This window comes from Desmodus rotundus, chromosome 13 (assembly GCF_022682495.2).
Source record: "Desmodus rotundus isolate HL8 chromosome 13, HLdesRot8A.1, whole genome shotgun sequence".
Taxonomy (NCBI): domain Eukaryota; kingdom Metazoa; phylum Chordata; class Mammalia; order Chiroptera; family Phyllostomidae; genus Desmodus; species Desmodus rotundus.
Window position 1 is genome coordinate 24,367,124 of NC_071399.1, and position 18,473 is coordinate 24,385,596.

Below are 18,473 nucleotides of genomic sequence, written 5' to 3' on the forward strand. Positions count from 1 at the left end.
AGGAAATATTTAGCTCAGATCAAGTGATCTGAGTTCCTGAAATAGCCAAGAAATCCTTCCATGAGAAATCAGTTTGCAACCCCTGCCAAGGCAGGCAAGATCTATGCCAGCTTTGTATATGTATCTATCAAGTAAACCTTAATCCCCTTTGCCTTTCTCACTTGATACACTGAATCCCTCAGCCCTGGAGGAACCTGAGGCAATCTGCCAAGGTAAAGAAAGAAAAGCAAAATCCTTAGAAGAAAAGCAAAAGCCCCAGGCAGAGAAAAAGAGAGCCTACATACTCAGGCAGTCCAAGCAGAACTGAGCTAAGGAAAGAAAAAACTAACTTTTAATGAAGTTAGAAGATAGTTAAAAAAATATTTTTCTTGCCTGGATATGTCAATTAATGACAGAGAACTCTTATGTATCTAGTAATAAGAGTAAAGAAATCTTTACTGCTTAAAAGTGAGTGAAAATTCATTAAACTTACTCCAGTTTTTATCCGAGGAGGAGGAAAACATTAAACCCACAGAGAGTTTGAAAGGGCAGTGGAGGGCAAGAGTAAGGTTACTTTCTGATTCCATCTAATGAGTCTCACTGAAATGTTGCAGAATTGCTCTTATGTCGATAATGTGGCAAAAAAACAGAACTTCGAGGACACTGTCAAATTTTTATGGCCCAATGCAGGTTTCAGAAAAATCTATTTGATGTGTCACATGATAAGCTGGATTGGCCAGTGGAAAGACTGGTTTGTTTTAACTTCAGTCACATAATTGGACACTGATATTCCTAATTGTTCAATTAAGAGTCATTTCAGTTATATTTAGTTATAGGAAAAAACAAACAATGAAACCACAGATCTCTGGGACCTTCTTAGGAAGCAATCTAAGGGACTCAAAATTTCCAGGCAAAGACTGATGATTCAGAGATGAAATAGGCAACTGTTGACTCTCTATTCCCTCAAGCAATGACTCCCAAACTTCTCAGTGTGGATACAGCCTCTAGTGATGATGCTAAAATGTAGACTCTTGGGTACAGCTTCTGGAGATTCTGATTCTATAAGCTTTGGAATGGGGCCTGGGATGCACAAGAAGTTTCCGACTTGTAACCCCAACCGCCAAAATACACACACACTGTATAAAGTATGGCCCCATAGAATTCTATGCCTTTTGGTAACTTCAATCTGCCAGAACAATAGTAGGTCTTTAAAAAAATATTATTCCATAAAAAAGAGCTGTGCTCACATCGCTTTTGCATTTCACAGGTGTGCATGACTCAGAGAGATGACTGTGGACCCCAAGCCCAGAGGCTGTACGTTATCACAACAACCATGCACAGGAGTTGTTTGAATCCTTATCTTCTCTCTTATACATCGAATCAGAATATGAAAACCAGCTTCAGGCCTTCCTCCCTCTGCAGTTCTCCATCAATCTTGTCATAATAAATGGTAACTACTTCTTATACGGGTCCTCTTCAGACTACAGACCAATCAACGTTCTCCTCATAACAAATGCAGGTTCAGCTTGGCAACAGGCATAAATATTTATGTTTAAAAATGGGCACTTTCAACATCACCAACAAATCTAAAAAAATATTCTGATCTGTTGCTTTTCATTACAGTTCTCATGCTCTGCAGCCACAGAGAGGCGTGGGCAGGAAATATTTGGCACTTTATTGCGATGCAGACTACAGGGAGTATAAACTAGAAGGGCAATGCATATAAACAAGAACAAAGGCAGCGAAGGGGCAGGAGAGTCCTCCCCCACACATGACACAGTGTCCTTGGTGGGAACTTAGGGCTTTATTAATGCTCAGTTGAAATCTGAATTGCTTTGAATTTTATAGCTCCCTTTTCCTCAAAGAAACAGAGTCTTATTAAACAAAAAAGGTAACTTTCCTATTTAATTCGTATTCAGTGCAATACCACACTAACAGTATCCTAACACCTTTGCAGACCTAAAGGTTATATCTGCAGGATTTCCAATATGTGTTAGGAAATACAGTTCCTGCCTGCAAGGAGCTGACAGACAGTTGTAGGGAGAGAATATATATATACAAATAGCAACAGTGTAAAGGTAGATCATAAAAAGTACCACAGTCAGGGTGAGGAGAGTGTTATGGGAACTAGAGGAGGTGATTGTTCCTAACTCAAAGACGCTGAAAAAGCTTCTCAAAGATGCATTGCTTTTGTACTTATATTCCTGCGCACAGTGTGCAGAACAGATGGTCCTGGAGAGTTGAGCAGTGTGTGAATGCTCTGTGTGCCTTTTCAAGTCTAGCAAAGCTAGACTTTAGATGTCCCTGCAACTTTTGCTGTGTCCACTACATTATAAGAAACATCATTGTGCCTTTATTATGATGTCAGTTATTTTGCTGAATGCCAAGGGTGTAGGAGGGAATAAAACAGAAAGAATAAAATTCTTTAAGGAGCTAGTCAGGCAGGAACACAAGAAACTAGTAAACAAATAAAAACATAATTAAAGATTGTGAAAGTGTCACACAGGATGTAAACGGGATAGTGAGAGAGAAACAGGAAGAAGGGTGATTTTTGATAGCCTGGTCAACAGAGTTCCCTGAGAAGTGTGATAGGAACCCAGACGGATGAGAAGCAAGCTGTGACGTGAGCCAGGAGTGGAAATGAGCTTGGTCTGTTCAAGAAACAAAAGGTGGTGAAAGAAACAAACTAAATTAAACAAAACTGTCAACTCAGAATTCTATCTACAGCAAAAATATCCTTCAAAATTGAAAGTAGAATAAGAATATTTTCAATACAAACTAAGAGAACAGTTTTCCAGCAGACCTATATCACATAAATGCTGATAAAGTCCTTAATGTGGGGGGCAAATGGTGCCGGCTGTAAACTCACATGCACAGGACAAGTTGGTGAACCCCGGATGATTAATGTGTGGGTATCTACATTTTTATCCCTCTAAATTTACCTGAAGACAGTGAACAATTTAATGCAATACTGTAACACTGAATTGTGTATTGTGGTATTTTTAATATGTATACATGTAAAACACGTATGTATGTCAACGATAGCACACCGATGAATAGGAATAGAACAATACTGTTGAAAGGTCATTGTGTTTTACATGAAATGATAAATATTAACTCTGAATAGACAGTGGTCATTTCAGGCTACATACTATAATCCCCTAGAAACAAGTACAAAGACATAAAGATAAAGAGCTTATAGAGAAAATAAAGTAAGATAATAAAAAGGATTTGATTAACGCAGACAAAGGAAGGAAAAGAGCTCTAGACCCAGAGGGTGTCACTGGAGAATTCTATCAAACATTAAAGGTTGCATAATATCTACTAATACAAAGTTTTTCAGTGAAAATAGGAGGAAGAAATGCTTTTACACTTGTTTTTGAGCCAGTAGAGCACTAACAAAAAATTTTACTGACTCTAAAAGAAATTAAAATTGCAAACCAATATTGATCATGAACATGACAGAAAAGTCCTTTAAAAATTGGCAAATCAGAAACAACACAGATATAGACATGCATGTTGACATGTGTGCATACATGCAGATAAATCACATCACAACAAAGTCTTTTATTCCAGGAAGCAAGAGTGGTCTAGCATTTAAAAGTCAAATAATATAGTAATTCACTATCTTAACAGACAAAATGAGGAAATAATATCATCACAATAGATGCACAAAAGAACGGTGGACACATTTCAACATCCATTCAAGATCAAAATTCTCAGCATACTGGAAAAGAACCCTCTTAATTTAACAAAGAGCACCCATCAAAAACCTACAGCTAATATTATATTAAATAGTAAAGTACTGAACAATTTCCTAAGATAGGGAAAAAGCTAAGAAGGCAACTCTTATTGTTTCTATTCATCATTGCACTGGAGATTCATTCTAGGCTGTAAAATAAGAAAAGAAAAAGAAAAGACATGCTTACAGATTGGAAAGGAAGGAGTATAATTGTCTGTGTTTAGAGAAGATATGATTGCTTACATGGATGACCCTAAGGGAGCTATAAAATAACTACTAATATAATTGAATTTACTGAAGTCACTGTACACAAGGTCAACAGGGAAAAAAATCAATTGCATTTTTAAAATAACTACAAACAACTGGAAAATAAAAAAATTAAATCCAGCATAATAGTATCAAAAATATTTTAAACACTTAAGAATAAATTTAATAAAAGATGTACATAACTGAAAACTGTAGAATATTTTGAGAGAAATTAAGAAAAACATAAATAGATACAAAAATATATATATATTTATGAGCTAGATAAATCAATATTGTTAGATATCAGTTTTCCTTTATATTCAATGCAAACTCAATCCAGATGCCAGCAGGTTCTTTGTAGAAACATACAAGTGGATTGCAAAATTAACACGGAAATCAAAGTAACCAGAATGGCCAAAACAATTGTGAAAAAAATCTTACGGATTCACACTTGAAGATGTCAAGATTTGCTATAACCTTTGATGTAGCCATAAAAGTGCAGCATTAGCATAAGGATGGAGAAATTGCATCAATGGAACAGAACTGAGAGCCCACAACTGGATCTACCCCCCAAGGGTCATTTAAGATGTATTGACAACACAGCTCTGTATATGTTCACGTATACCCCGTAATGACTTGAAATCCACATATTGTGAAATGATTATTACAGAAAGTGTAGTTAACACCCATATCTCATGTAGATACACACACAAATTTTTTTTCCTTATTATGGGAACTTACAGGATCTGTTCTCTTAGGAACTTACAAATATTCCATACAGCACTGTTAACTGTACTTATCCTGTTGTACATTACATCCCTAATACGTATTTATCTTATAACTGAAGTTTACTACCTCTTGACCACTTTCACTTACTTGCAACAAAGCTGTTAAGGCAATTCAAAGGCGGAAAAAACTTATTCAACAAATGGTGTTGGAACAACTGGATAAATTTGTGAAACAAAAAGATGTACATCAACTTCTACCTAATAACATATGTTAAAATTCAGATTTATTATAGATTTGAATGTAAATGCTAAAACTATAAAGCTCCTGGAAAAATACAGGTGAATATTTAATGAACTTGGGGTAGAAAGAGATTTCTTAGGAAACAAAATACACTGAACATAAAACATGAAAAAATGAATTTTATAACAATCAAAAGCCTCTTCTTACTAAAAACAAAATTAAGAAAACAAAAAGTTTGAAAGATGAAGGGATTAACAAAAAAAGAAAAAATAAAAGTTAAGCTATATCCTAAGAAAAAAAAATTGCAATACATATATCAGACAGGACTTGTTTCCACAATATACAATTAACTCCTATAAATCAATAAAAAAGAGACAAACTACCCACCCAATTTTTCCAAAGGACAAACTACTTGATCAGATATGTCACATAAGAAGATACAAAAAATGATCAGTAAGCACATGAAAAGGTGCTCAACATCATTTGTAACCCACCAGGGAAATAAAAATTAAAGGAGCAATTAACTACTTTCCCACCACCTACAAGTGCTACCTTCAAATAAAACAACAATACCAAATGTAAATAAATGACTGTGTGGGAAATCTGGAATTCTCATACATTTCTAAGAAGACTGCAAAATGGTAAAACTACTTGGGAGACTTGTCAATTTCTTAGCAAGTTAAATACATTTTACCCTGTGACTCAGGAATTCTACTCCTACATGTTTACCTGAGGACCAAAAACTCAAAACAATGTAAATGTTCATCAACACAGTAAAAGACAAGCAAATTATGATGTGTTCATACAATGGAATAATACATAGAAATTTTAAAATCTACTGATTTTTATTGTGTAGTGATTTTTATTATCTACTGATTTTATTATGATTTTTATTATATAGTTGATTATAAATGAGTCTTAAAAACATAATGTGTGGGCAAAAAAGTCAGGCATAAAAGAATAATACTGTATGGCTTCATTCATAAAAAGTTCAAGAATGACCAAGCTATTCTGTAATAACAGAAACTCAGAACAGCCACATTCTGGGGGTGGAGAGTGACTGGAAGGGAACATGAGAATTTTCCAGAGAAATATAACTGTTTTGTATCCTGAGTGAGATGGTAGTTACAGGGTATATTCATTTATCAAACTTCATCAGAGATAAAGTTTGATAAATAAATGAATTATTTACTCCAGATCTGTGTATTTCACATTCTTTAGGAACAAAGTTAGATGGAGGTGATTCTACACAGAAACCTCAGTAAGATAGACACTTGAGTTTCTGTTTTATCCTCATTTACTCCCTACACATTCTCATGTTGTAAGTAATGAAAAAGTCAACCTCATACTCATCTTTATGCTTTGGTAATCTTGCAACACGCAAAGAAATATTTACACATGGTCTGCATTAAAATGCTTACTAAGGCTGAAATCACTTTGAAAGATGATGAACAACATAAAAGTAAAAACAATAGAGATTTGGTTTTGAATGATTTCTTTCTTTTCCCCTTCTTAAACATTCATTAATCAACATGTCTTGTGAATGAATTGGTTATCTTCCAGTATAAATAAAAGCTAATCTTATACATGCCTCATGTATAAGTACTGTTGTGCTTATTTTACCCATGTACTTATTTACTCTCCACAAGACCCTATGAGTGGACACTATTCTTATCTTGGTGTAATAGAGGAAGAAATCGAGGTACACAGACTTACTCAACGTCACAGAGCTAGCTGGAGACACAGCCGGGTTTTAAATCCCTACATTCTGCTCAGTAGTCTGTGCTCCCAACCACTATGCATACTGCTTTCCACAACTGGTGACTAGAAACAAAGTCACAGAAAGAAGAAAGGCTCTTTAGAGCTCATCCAAATTCCAAGCCTCACCCCAGATGATTGTGATTCAGTAAACCTACAATGTAATCTAGGAATATGCATTTTCTAAAGCTCCCCGAAGTACGAGTTTTGGAAAAACCATTGGTCTAGTCCAAAACCCCATGAGGGACACAAATATTTTTTTCAATCAGAATTGTTTGTACCTGCTTGCCTTTGGGGCGGTCCTTTTATAAACATGATTGAACTCTGCACACTGGCCTGAGTTCCGGTTTTTGCACAGGTCTATTCCCATCTCTTCAAACACATCAAATACTTGAAGAAAGATATCCAGTCCCCTAAGGCGCTGTTGACCAGGCTGAAAGTCCACTGGCACTTTGACAGAGCTGTTTATTATAAGTTCAAGTTCCCTACATCATCTCTATTACATTCTGGATGGCATTTCCTATTTCTTGATCACAGCCCTAAACCACAACTCCCAAACTGAAGTCCAAGTCACTACTGTGGTTACATCAGCAGAAAGTAGAGCATAACTGTTACACCCTTTGTGCACCATTAATCCTATCAATACCTGTAATTATTTGAGTATAAATGTCTGTGTCTGTGTGTGTCCCCAGCAACCCTGACCTACATAATCTAAACTCATACTCAACCTGCTATCAATCAATACCACGTCTTTTCTACACAGGTTCCTGCTAAGCCAAAGCTTCATTTATTAATTTTGATCGGTTGGCAGTGGCTGCCAGAGTGCTGTGAAAACACTATGAGCCCACTCCAGGGGGTAAAGATTGCCGTCATCTGTTAGCCAAGTCTGTCACTGGCGACGGGTAGAGGGCCAGTAACACGCTTTTCATGGCTCTGTCATTCCAGCTCCGGCATGTTAACATCAATCATGGAAAAGTCAGGACAAGGAAAATTCTGGTAAACCAGGGAGTCCTCAACATACAGGTGGTAGTGAAAGCCATAGAACTGGTTATATCATCTACAGAGATGGCGGCAGGTGTGGAGAAGAGAGTGCGGAGGAGAGCGGAGGAGCAGCTCGTAGTCCTTGATATCAGAGCATTGCTGATCTGCTCTCTCTCTGTGACGCCTCTGATGGGAGCCGGGCCCATAGGCATCTCCAGCTCCCACTGGATCTCCACCTTCGGTGCTGCTGAAGCCTGGGGCAGACGTGGGTGTGGGAACCTGGTGCAAGGCCCCCCTTTCCTGCAGGTCACCCACATCACTGAGCATGGAGCACTGAGACTCAGACACAGCCTCCAGTTTGTCCTCGTGGATTTCCATTTTCCCTGGTGAGTGGTCTTTGTTCTTTATTCCTCATGCCCATCCCTCCTGACAGCTGACTTCAGGCCTGACACTAGCTACAGAAGAATGAGCATTACAAACACTGCCTCACTAATTCCCAAAGTCACATAAGGTCTAATCCTTATAATTTCCTTATTTTATATTTGTTGCGAGCAAGGGAGCATTTCTGAAAGGAGTCACACATATTTGTGTCTTTCCGTAATGCCAGGTTTATTAGGGGAGACCTCCCCCAAAAGCCAATACAGCCACATGCAGGTTACACACAGAGAAGGGGAGCTTACACCAGAGAAGCAGCTGAGCTAGCCTCCCGCACAAAGTCCTGGTCACTGGCGGGCGGGACCCACAGGTAGAGAGGCGGCATCGGTCTCAAATTCCAGTCAGTTCCACATCAAACTCCGAGGAGCACTTAGGGTACCCCAAGTGAGGGACCTTGGGCTCCGCAGAGCCGTTTGGAAAACGCTGCTTTTTGTAGCGCCACCTGCTTTTTGTAGCGCCACCCATCCTAAGGATGACCTGAGGCACCCGGTGTGCTCAGTCTTAGACTTGCACTATGGAATGTCCCTCCCTGTGAGGTTAATCTAAAGACACTTCACTGAGATCAGGCTTTGCTGCAATCCCAGTTAAAGAAGAGCCTGTACTACTCCATACTGCAGCCATTACAATGTACAGGATGTTTGAATGTGAGACCTTCTGAATTCACCCCACGGCTGGCAGCCTCGCAGGCATAGACCGCAGGGTACCAAACAGTCAATTAAAGTACACACATTTTTCTAAGACAATCCTTTCTCTATTTAAATAGTATAAATGCAAAGCACTGAAAATGGAATCAGGAAGCAAATGGCTTTGCATCTTCAAAAGCTATTTCCAAACAAAACCTAAAGCTATGAAATAAATTTATTCTCAGTAATTAAAAGACAATTTTAGCTATGTTGGATGCCTGACCCAAGAAAGGACTGGAAAATTGTTACCCTACTGTGAAGATTCAGAAGGGACAGAGGAGCTCATGCTAAATATTTAAAGAGCTGCTTTATTGGAAGAAGGTTTAGATGTGTTTTATGTGGCAGAGAATAGATGTCACTCTTTGAGCAAAATCAACCCCTAAGCAACCTTGAGCTTAGCCTTGGAGGTTATCACTATTAGTGTGATATTGCTATTAGCAAACTGCAAACAACCTCAAAATTGAACTGTTTTTTGTTTTTGCTTTTGTGATTCCAGTTCAATGTTAAGAAAACAAATAAAGAAATCTACTCGGAAGCAATTTACTATTTAAATTGTATTCAAGTGGTTTTTAACCATATATTCAATAACAACATAGAGGCAAAATCGCTTCTTCCTGGTCTGGATGCTGATGTGATACAAATGAAAATTCCAGAACAAAAAATGTGCTCTTTCCTTTGGGCCCTATGGGAGTGCCATAGATCTCAGCGGACTTAGGCAACTAACAGCATAGCAGGGTATGTGTTTGTTTTGTTTTATTTTGTTTTAATGTGAAGTGTTTTCATAAAATTTGTGTTTTTCTAAAGTACATCTTTTGATTACAGATTGTCTTCTGCACTGAGTGGACGGTACTCCTGTCACTCACAGGGCCTAGTGTGTGGGTTCTTGACTTCGTGTAGGAAAATTTCACAACACAGTCCAGATGACTATGAGGATCCCTTTACTAAATCTGGGGACAGTGAGACAAGGAAGGGCTTAGCATAGAGGAAGCAGCAGGAGAGCCTGGGCTGGGCTGCCTTAGCAAGTCCGAGAAAAGACAACTTTGGGGACAGTTATGTTCAGGATTAGCCTGGGACAAGCTGCCAGCTGCTCATTGCCTTAGAGTTTAGGAGACACATGCTTGTGAAGAAAGAAGTGTGGGGTGGAGGGGAAAGAAGGGAAAAGAAATGGCCCCGGCTGCTCCCCAGAGGGAGAGTTCCTGTGCGAGGTCCTTTGTCTTGAGGCTTCTATCTGTCTCCGGCGGGTGGGAATCCCAGGGGAGGTCTGAGGGGAGGGTTTCAGTAGAATAGTCATCAGCTCTCCAGGTGCGCCCTTTCAGGGTCATGGTCAGTAACATGATTGGTCAGTAACAGGGCAGGGGGTCTTTAGTTATCGAAGTTGGTTCTGGCATTGCCCACCTGGTTTTGCTATTTTTCTGGGCCTGGAGCTGAAATACAACTGAGGCCAAGGTGTTCTCTCCATGAAGGAAAGGCCAGGGGAGGAGAGGTTACTCTGGGTGTGAGGTCCTTGTGTTTCCAGTTTTGCCCCCTGCCAGGCACTCAGGGTCTTCACCTTGGTGGCCCTCTGCACCTGGCTGTAAATTGCTCAGCCATTGTGTTCAGTTACCTGTCTCATTTTCCCTATTCCACTTGCCAAGGATTTTTCCTAGCTTCTCACGGTCCTGTCTCAGTGTGACCATGATTTTGTGGATTATGGCATCAAGTTAAAAAGCGAGTTAAATTAAAGCTCAGATGGTTGCTTGTTACACCCTGGGACTGGTAGAAGGCAGCGTGCAGGACAGGCTAGTGGCATGTCTCTTCCCCTCTCTCTCTGCCCTGCCCTGGAGTATCTTTCAGGCCATCTCTCATTTTTCTTTTTCTTTCTTTTTTTTTTTCTCTCCAGGGTTTGGAATCACAGGCTGCTGTGATTTACCTACAGAATTGTCAGTAACCATGATAGATGCACAGCTGTCAAAAAATTGTGGTATTGGTATTGGCTTTTTAGCTGCATTAAGGGAGGACACAGTGATTGTCAACCCTTTCAGTCCTCTGCTAGGAGCCCAAATACATCTTCAGCAACCCTTGCCTTGGAGCTGCACCAGCTGCCTGGTCAATCAAAAGGCCCCAGGAAGGAGAAGAAGCCTGGGTGATAATTTTCAAGAGACCTCGTCCAAGAAGGATTCAAAGATGAAATATGAATGGCAATAAAGTTGTAATTGTCAATATCTCCTTTGAATCATTTCATAAATGAGATTGTACTCTTTCCCTCTTTCTCTCCCTGTCATCCACACACCAGCAGGCCATCAGGTCCATGACTATGATCTTTGGTGTCCTTGTGGTTCTTTTGTTAATCTCTCGTGCTGGCTTGTAGACATCTCTCTCATATGGCAGGTCTTTATCTCGCTTTCAGCAGACAGCCCGCCAAAGTCTGTGTTAAGTCATGGCTGTCTGCTGCTTCCCTACAGCACTGGCCTTTTAACAGGGATGTTTGGATTCAAAAAGCTTCAAGGCCAGAAGGAAAGAACTTTGAAGGTGGAATTGCAGGTCTGACCGGATGGGTCAGACAGAGCTTTATGTAGAGAGCAGCCTTCCCATCATCACCGGCTCCACGTGGCCTTCCCATCCGGCCCCGCCCCCCCCCCCCTGCCTTCCCCGGGCCAGCCTGACACAGACATCCTGTCACGTGGAGCCCCACTGTGACTCGCATAAGTGACTCTTCTCTGACACACAGAAGATTCCCAATTTACCATTATCATAGCAGTCTTACCTATTTATAGAAATATGCCTGATCTTGTGTGATTTACGATGTGAGAGAGATTAACAGAATTCACAAGTTACAGATAAGAGACACGGTTGATTTTAGAAAAAAAGTTGTACAAAATCTAGAAAATGACTGTGACTTTATAATTCTCAAATGTATTGGGGTCTCAGAGCATGGAAAACAAAGGCCATGAAAGAACGAAGCGCCGATCATTCTCAGGAGGAGGGACTCCGTATCCTGTCATCTTTCAGTCTACGCTTGTTAGTAATCCTGGGGTGTCTCCATGTCCTAACCCACAAAATGGAGACGGTAATTGTTCCTACCTCAGAGATTTTATACAAAAATTAAAAGAGTCAATATGGTCAGCAATTTTCAACTAGTGTGTCACAAGAATTTTTAAAACATGCAATACCTGACTATTTAGTCAGGGCCACTGACCTCTTTTCCCTTAGGTTGTCACATTAAAAAAATGACAACAGCCAGCAGAACAATAGCTGTCTGGTGTAAATGAATGAAAATTATACTTATTGTTTTGTCAGGTCGGCAAAAGATACGTTTTTTTGGTGTGCTGCAGAGCTTTGTAATTAGCTTTGTGAGCCATGAGACGAAGAGGTTGAAAACCGCTGATATAGGTGAACGACTTAGAAAAAAAAACAAAAACAGCTCACTAAATATAAACCGTGATTCTTATTTTTAATCACGATGATTCTCTGCTTGGACAAAAATAAAGACCAAACTCATAAGTGGGAGATTTCATAGTGATTTAATATTGTAAAAATGTTCTCTTTTTTAGCATCCTGGGGCATATTCAAATATTTCTGGCAAGATGCCTTATCCACAGATGCTATTTTTACACATCTTTTTTGACAGGTCAAATGTTTCCTTATAAACTAATCATCCTCTATATTTGCTTGGCATAGAGTTGAATTGAAAATTATCTCTATTCTTTATTTTTAAAATATTTTTGAAAACATGGAAGATATGACATTTCATGAACTGCTTCTTAGGAAGCTGTTGATACAGTAAATTTCAATATATTTTCCCTACTTTGTTTTTATATTGGGTGATTGAAGCTATTGAATAGGTAATTAGCTAAGTGAATTACCTAAGTAAATTAGATAAAAAGGAAAAAGTAGAAGGTATATTGAAAGCCATGTAATTGTATAATTTTTATTCTTATGATGAACACTCAAGTATCCAGCTGAAGATTTGGTATTTTTTCTTCCTCAACAGCCTCTGTTAGCAATACCATTGGTTCTCCAGGGGCCTTACAATTACTAAGCACCTCTGTTGCTACCACCCTAGTCTAAACCCTCATAATTTGCCATCTGAATGCTTGCAATTGGTCTCTACGCCTGTCTCCTTGGTGCTGCTCTTCCTCCCCTCCTCAGACAATTCTCAGCACAGCCGTCAGTGATCCTGTCAACACTGCAGGACAACAGCTTCCCATCACACTCTGATTAAAAGCCAGAGTCATCACTGTGGCCTCGAACTGTCACACTGGCTGGACCTCTCCCATGGCCTCACCCTCCTCCACTCTCCCCTTGCACACTCCTGCCTAAGGGCTGGCCCTGCTGTTCCCGCTCTCTGCCCAGCCTCTGCTCTGTGCATGGCTAGTCCTCAGCTCCTTTAGATCTTCATTCAAATGTCACCTTCTCTATGAGGCCCCTCTTGACTGCTCTAGTTAGATGCAAACCTACGCACCCCTCTCTCTATCGGTTTCCCCTCACCTTTCCCCATAGCACTTGGCATCTAATATAGTATAGATTTTACTTTTTAAAACAATTTTCTAAAATGCCGTATTAAAATCTAACATTCAAAAAGGCACACATTTTTGTCTTTCTGTTAATCAAGCTCAGAGAAGTGCCTGGCACACAGAGGTACTCAGTGAATATTGGAATGGATAAATGAATGAACAAATGGAATGAATAATTATTAAAAGGCGATACAAGTAAGCTGAACTATAAAAGAAATGTTTAATCTTTAGAGAAATATCCAAATGGCTTTTATTTTTGGTTACCTGAAAGGGAAATTTCATTGAACTATTATTTGAATTTCATGGTTATCCAAAACCAATATTTATAGATGGAGGAGGGAAGGTTGCAAGAGTAAGTATAGTGCCTCTCTCCCCCCTCGGAGATTCCAATGTCCCTGCCCAAAAGGAAACATTTGAAGAGACAAAGAGGATGTGTATTTTCAAAACTCCCTGAGTATTATGACAAAGGATTAAAACATAGATTGAAACATAAGAATGTATGCAATTCAGTTTTTAATATGCTAGTTTTTGAATTTTTAAATGCTTATTTTGAACATGAAAGTAATGCACAATGTATTATTTTTAAAATATATAATGAATTTATCTTGAAATAAGATATTAGGCCTATAATCCAGTCAGATAAAATCCCAACAGCTACAAAATATACCTTTGATGTTCCAACTGATGGTTTCTACCAGGTACAACTATTACCAGGAATGTGAATTGGTACAGGATTTTTCCTGATCAGCCAATACAAATGACTGATCTTTAGTTAACTTTACAATTTGGTGGTAAAATTTGACTGAAAAATAGTGAATTCAATAACATACGTAGACACAGTCAAATCAAAAGTGTTATTAAATTTGGGATTTTCTGCAAATGTCTCTTACAAATGTCTGACGTTGATGTCTGTTCTGAAATATTTTTAAAATGAATTCTTAGGGTCCCAGATTCACTCATTGCAATTTCTTTCATCTTTCCCCTCTTTCATTCCTATTGTACTTTAATTTTCTAACATTCTGACCTCCTGTACTACTCGGTTATAGCCCTTGAGAACAGGGAATGTCTGATTTATTTATGTATTTCCAACGTAGGGCCTGGCACATGGTAGGTATTCACTTTAGGTTAAGCAGTAGGACTCTGTCTAATGCACACACACAAATATGTGCACACATTTGCATATATATAAGCATAAACTCATACACATACATACGCATACATACCTACATGAATAGATTTAAATGTTTTCTATACTGACCTTCAGGAAGGTGAAGAACTAAATTTCCAAACTGAAACTGAAAAACTTCATCAAATAAGGGCTTTCATAGTATAAGGGATCTTCTCTATTAAAAGAGCTAAGATTGTCTTCTCTTTGGTAAAAAAAAAAAAAGAGAGAGAGAGAGAAACACCTTACATGATGACATGTTTTAGGGAAATGTCAGCTTGCTCCAAACCTAAGGGTTGGTATATGCAAAGAGGTGTGTACCTATGTGACTGTGTGGCGTGCTAAGTGTGGGTTCCTCTGTAAGGGCTGTGCCTAGAGGCAGGTGGGAGAGTGAGTTGAAGACCTCTAGAAGGAAGATGTATGAGGATGGTGATTGCTTACTCATGTGCTGCATACAGAGAAGCTGTGATGGGAGATGGGGTCCCTATCGCTCAGTCCAACTGAGTCTTTAATTCCCACCACAAATCCCTTCTTCTGCCTGTCCTTCCTCACAATGCATTAGTGCCCAAGTCATCCTCTGGATTCCTTGGACAGTGATTATCTCTAGTAGTCATGCAGAGTTCTTCTCTTGTCCTGAACTATTTAAACTAGTACAACTTAATTTTTCCTAAGTTTGCATCTCCCCATCTAAAGTAAAAGTTGCTTTGAAGAAACAATGGCATCTTAGGACAGTCATCCTTTTATCTGCCTCAGCACCTGCAAAGACTCCTGCTTAAAGAGCTGGTCACTAAGCCATATAACTAAACATGTGTGTGTGTGTGAGTATGGGAGGATGCAGCGTAGGCTCTTATTATTGCTCAATACAACTTACTATTAGACCTTTGAACTTCATCAAACCACATATATTGACAAAATAGCAAAGTAAGATTTTTTCCCTCTGGATTCTTCTTTCATTTTCTTCTCACCTACTCTTACTTTCTAGATTCCTTGATAGATAATTGATTCCAGACCCAGTGGTCTGCCACCCTTCCAAATTTTTCTTATAGCTTTGGACTTTGGCTTTCCTCAAGTTTCAAGTCCTTTCAGTTCATTCAGCTATTTTTGAGGAGACACGCCATGTTCCAGCTGAGTCCCCTGAGCCCCAATTCAGAGGGGATGCAGGTCACAAAATTTGCTGTGTCAGTGTCCAGATCTAGGTCCCTGTCCCTTTATTCCATCCTGACATAGCAAGTTCCAAGGTAAGGCAGCGTCTCTAACCTTTATAGTTGTTACAAGAATAATTAACGAACTGCAGTGTTAACAGGTTCCAATTGGTGAACTATGTAGTTGATATAAAGAATAAAAACAAATAACAGTATTTTTGGATAATGCCAATCCTTGAAAACAAACAAAACAACAAAGAATCTACCAATAAGGCCCCACTGATTATTGAATCCAGAGCTTGGAAAACTTCAATACATCTAAGAAACTGAGAAATTATCCACAGAAACACACACGAATAAATTTAAAGAACATCAAAGATGTTTTTCACATGCACAAAGAATGCCTCAGTATATACACATATTTTATCTCAGATCAAACAGGCAAACCTTGGTAAGCACATCACATCTTCGGCAGACACTATTACAATGCAAAAATAGGTTGTGTGAGGCAGCTACTCAGGGCCAAAATCATCCCATGAGGGGATATCCAAGGAAAATCACACAAAAATATCCAATCAAGTGGAAGATCCACCAAATCATATACATCTTTTCATTGCATCTGTCTGAAAGCTTGATTGCCGGCTGAAGCACTTAAGGCAACATGAGTCGTCTGCCTCATTTGGATGAAAGCAGGAACAATTTCTTTCATAAATGGCATGAATATAATTTAATTCTGTTATCTTTACTGCTTGGGAAAAGTGCCTGGATTTCACAAAGAAATAGGAATTTGATGTTTGTACATTTGCCATGTTTTCCTTGAGACTATAAATAAGAAAGAGATGATGCTATATGCACTTTTGAATCTTTGGGTATGTATGCCTTTGATTCAAATTTGCAGGCTCTATAAACAGCAGAAAGGAGTGATAAGCAGTGTGCAACAGAGAAAGCAGGGCATGTGTGAAATCTAGACTAAACTTTCTCCTTTTCTCAAACTGAATAACCAGATTTACCCTTTTGCATTATTGTTGGCTAGTCATAACTCATGTGTGTGGTGGCTGTTTTGGAGCTTTCTCTTTATCACTTCATAGAAAAAGATACAATTATCCTTCACCAAATGACCCAAGGGGGCATCTGCCCTTTCCTTAAGTTCTGAGAACAGTGGGCTATGCTTAATTGAGAAGTTCCTTTTGCAAATGCAAAAGTTATGCAATCTTTTGCTATGGAGAGTCCCTTAAAAGTAGGTTTAATGGACCATGTAATAGCTTATTTGACTGTGCTCTTTTATTTTAGCATAAAAGCATAAATACTCCATTCAAATGTTGAAAAACTATTCAAGGCAAAAATACAAGCCCAGCGTGTCAGCTACAGCATCATTTCGGTTGTGGTCCATTTAAAACTACATCAATGTGTCATTATTAATCGTGTCTGCCTAGAATTTTTACACATTATTCATGGGATTTATCTGATCTCTGAAATTCACACTTTAACTTATTGTCTGGGGCATATAACCACATTTAGGAAAACATTATTCTGTCCTACACCACATCAAGGTAGGATTTCCTTCTGGAGAGAACGTTTGTGTGTGGTTCATTATTCTGGGCACTAGTAAGGAAGATGGATAAAGATAAAAAGTAAAAGTTTCAAATGTTTAAATGGTTTCCCAAAGAAGGTTAAAAATAAAATTTTACTATCAGATAATTTAGTTTTGTAGACAAGCTGCTTAAGTGCAGCACTACACTAGAAGAAGTAGCCTGGAACTCTCCGTGCTGTATAGCGAGCTGATTACCCAGCAGGAATTTTTACGGTCAGACTCCCATTGTCAAGGTTGAAAGGCAGAGGCAGTCCAGCAAAGGGGAAGTACCCAGGTCCTCACTGCAAACAAACCAGAGGCTCCACTCCCAGCGCCATTACTTACAGTCAGAAGGCACTGAAGCCCAGGAACAAAGATAATACCATTTACTTAACAGGGTCATTGGGAAGGAATGAAGTCTGCAATATATGCAAAGTACTCAGCACAGTTCCATACATACTATGGACACTCGATAAATTCTCACTCACAATCGCTCTTTCTCTTTCTCCCATGAGTGTGTGTGCACGCTAAATGATAGCCCCTACCGCTCTGGGCAACGTTACACACCTGAAGACTTGTTTGGGTGTCAACACAAGTGGTGGGCAGGAAATGCAGGTCTACGCCAGATTAGTAGCTAGTGACACCCATAGAAAGTTTCTAATTCCATATTGCACCCCTAAGCTCCACATTCACACATCCAATGGCTGACTGGCCGGTTCACCTGGGTGACCTGCGGCTACCTCAGACGTCACATGTCCAAAACTGTCTTCACTACGTCAATCTACCCAATCCTCTCACCTCCCCATAAACATGTTTCTGTTATTTTCTATGTTCCCATTAATATATTTCTACCCAAACATTCTCTGAGCTAGAAATGACTTACCTGCCAATTTAAATTGGTCAAATTAGCTTTGCCCTCTTCCCGATGTTCCTAAATGTATTACTCCACTCAGCTATGGATTTTCATTCCCTCCTGCCTTCTCCCCATCCCACACCTTTAACCTGCTCCCTACTTTCTTATCTACTCATATATTAAATGCAAATCTTATCTGTCATCTTGGATCTCCTCAGCTGGCCAGTTTCCTGGACTGGATGTCACCACCAGGAGCCAGTGAGCCATCTGGCCTCCCTGAGAGTGCTCAGCCAGGCACAGGCAGAGTCACTGCTTCTTCAGCCATTTCTAGGCTTGAATGCAACACCACTCTGTGGGGCACGAGATCTGACATCCCAAGCAACCTCCAAAGGGCTTGGATGATACAACCTGGAAGAACAGGAAAGTTAGCTTTCCCGTGGGGCCGATGTTGGCCCAA

At 39.3% G+C, this 18,473-nt stretch overlaps 1 protein-coding gene across 3 annotated transcripts in view; it reads right to left on the reverse strand.

The window, feature by feature from the left end:
* Positions 1-18,473, reverse strand: part of ZMAT4 (zinc finger matrin-type 4) — a 313,290-nt gene that overhangs the window by 40,029 nt on the left and 254,788 nt on the right. The window lies entirely within an intron of this gene.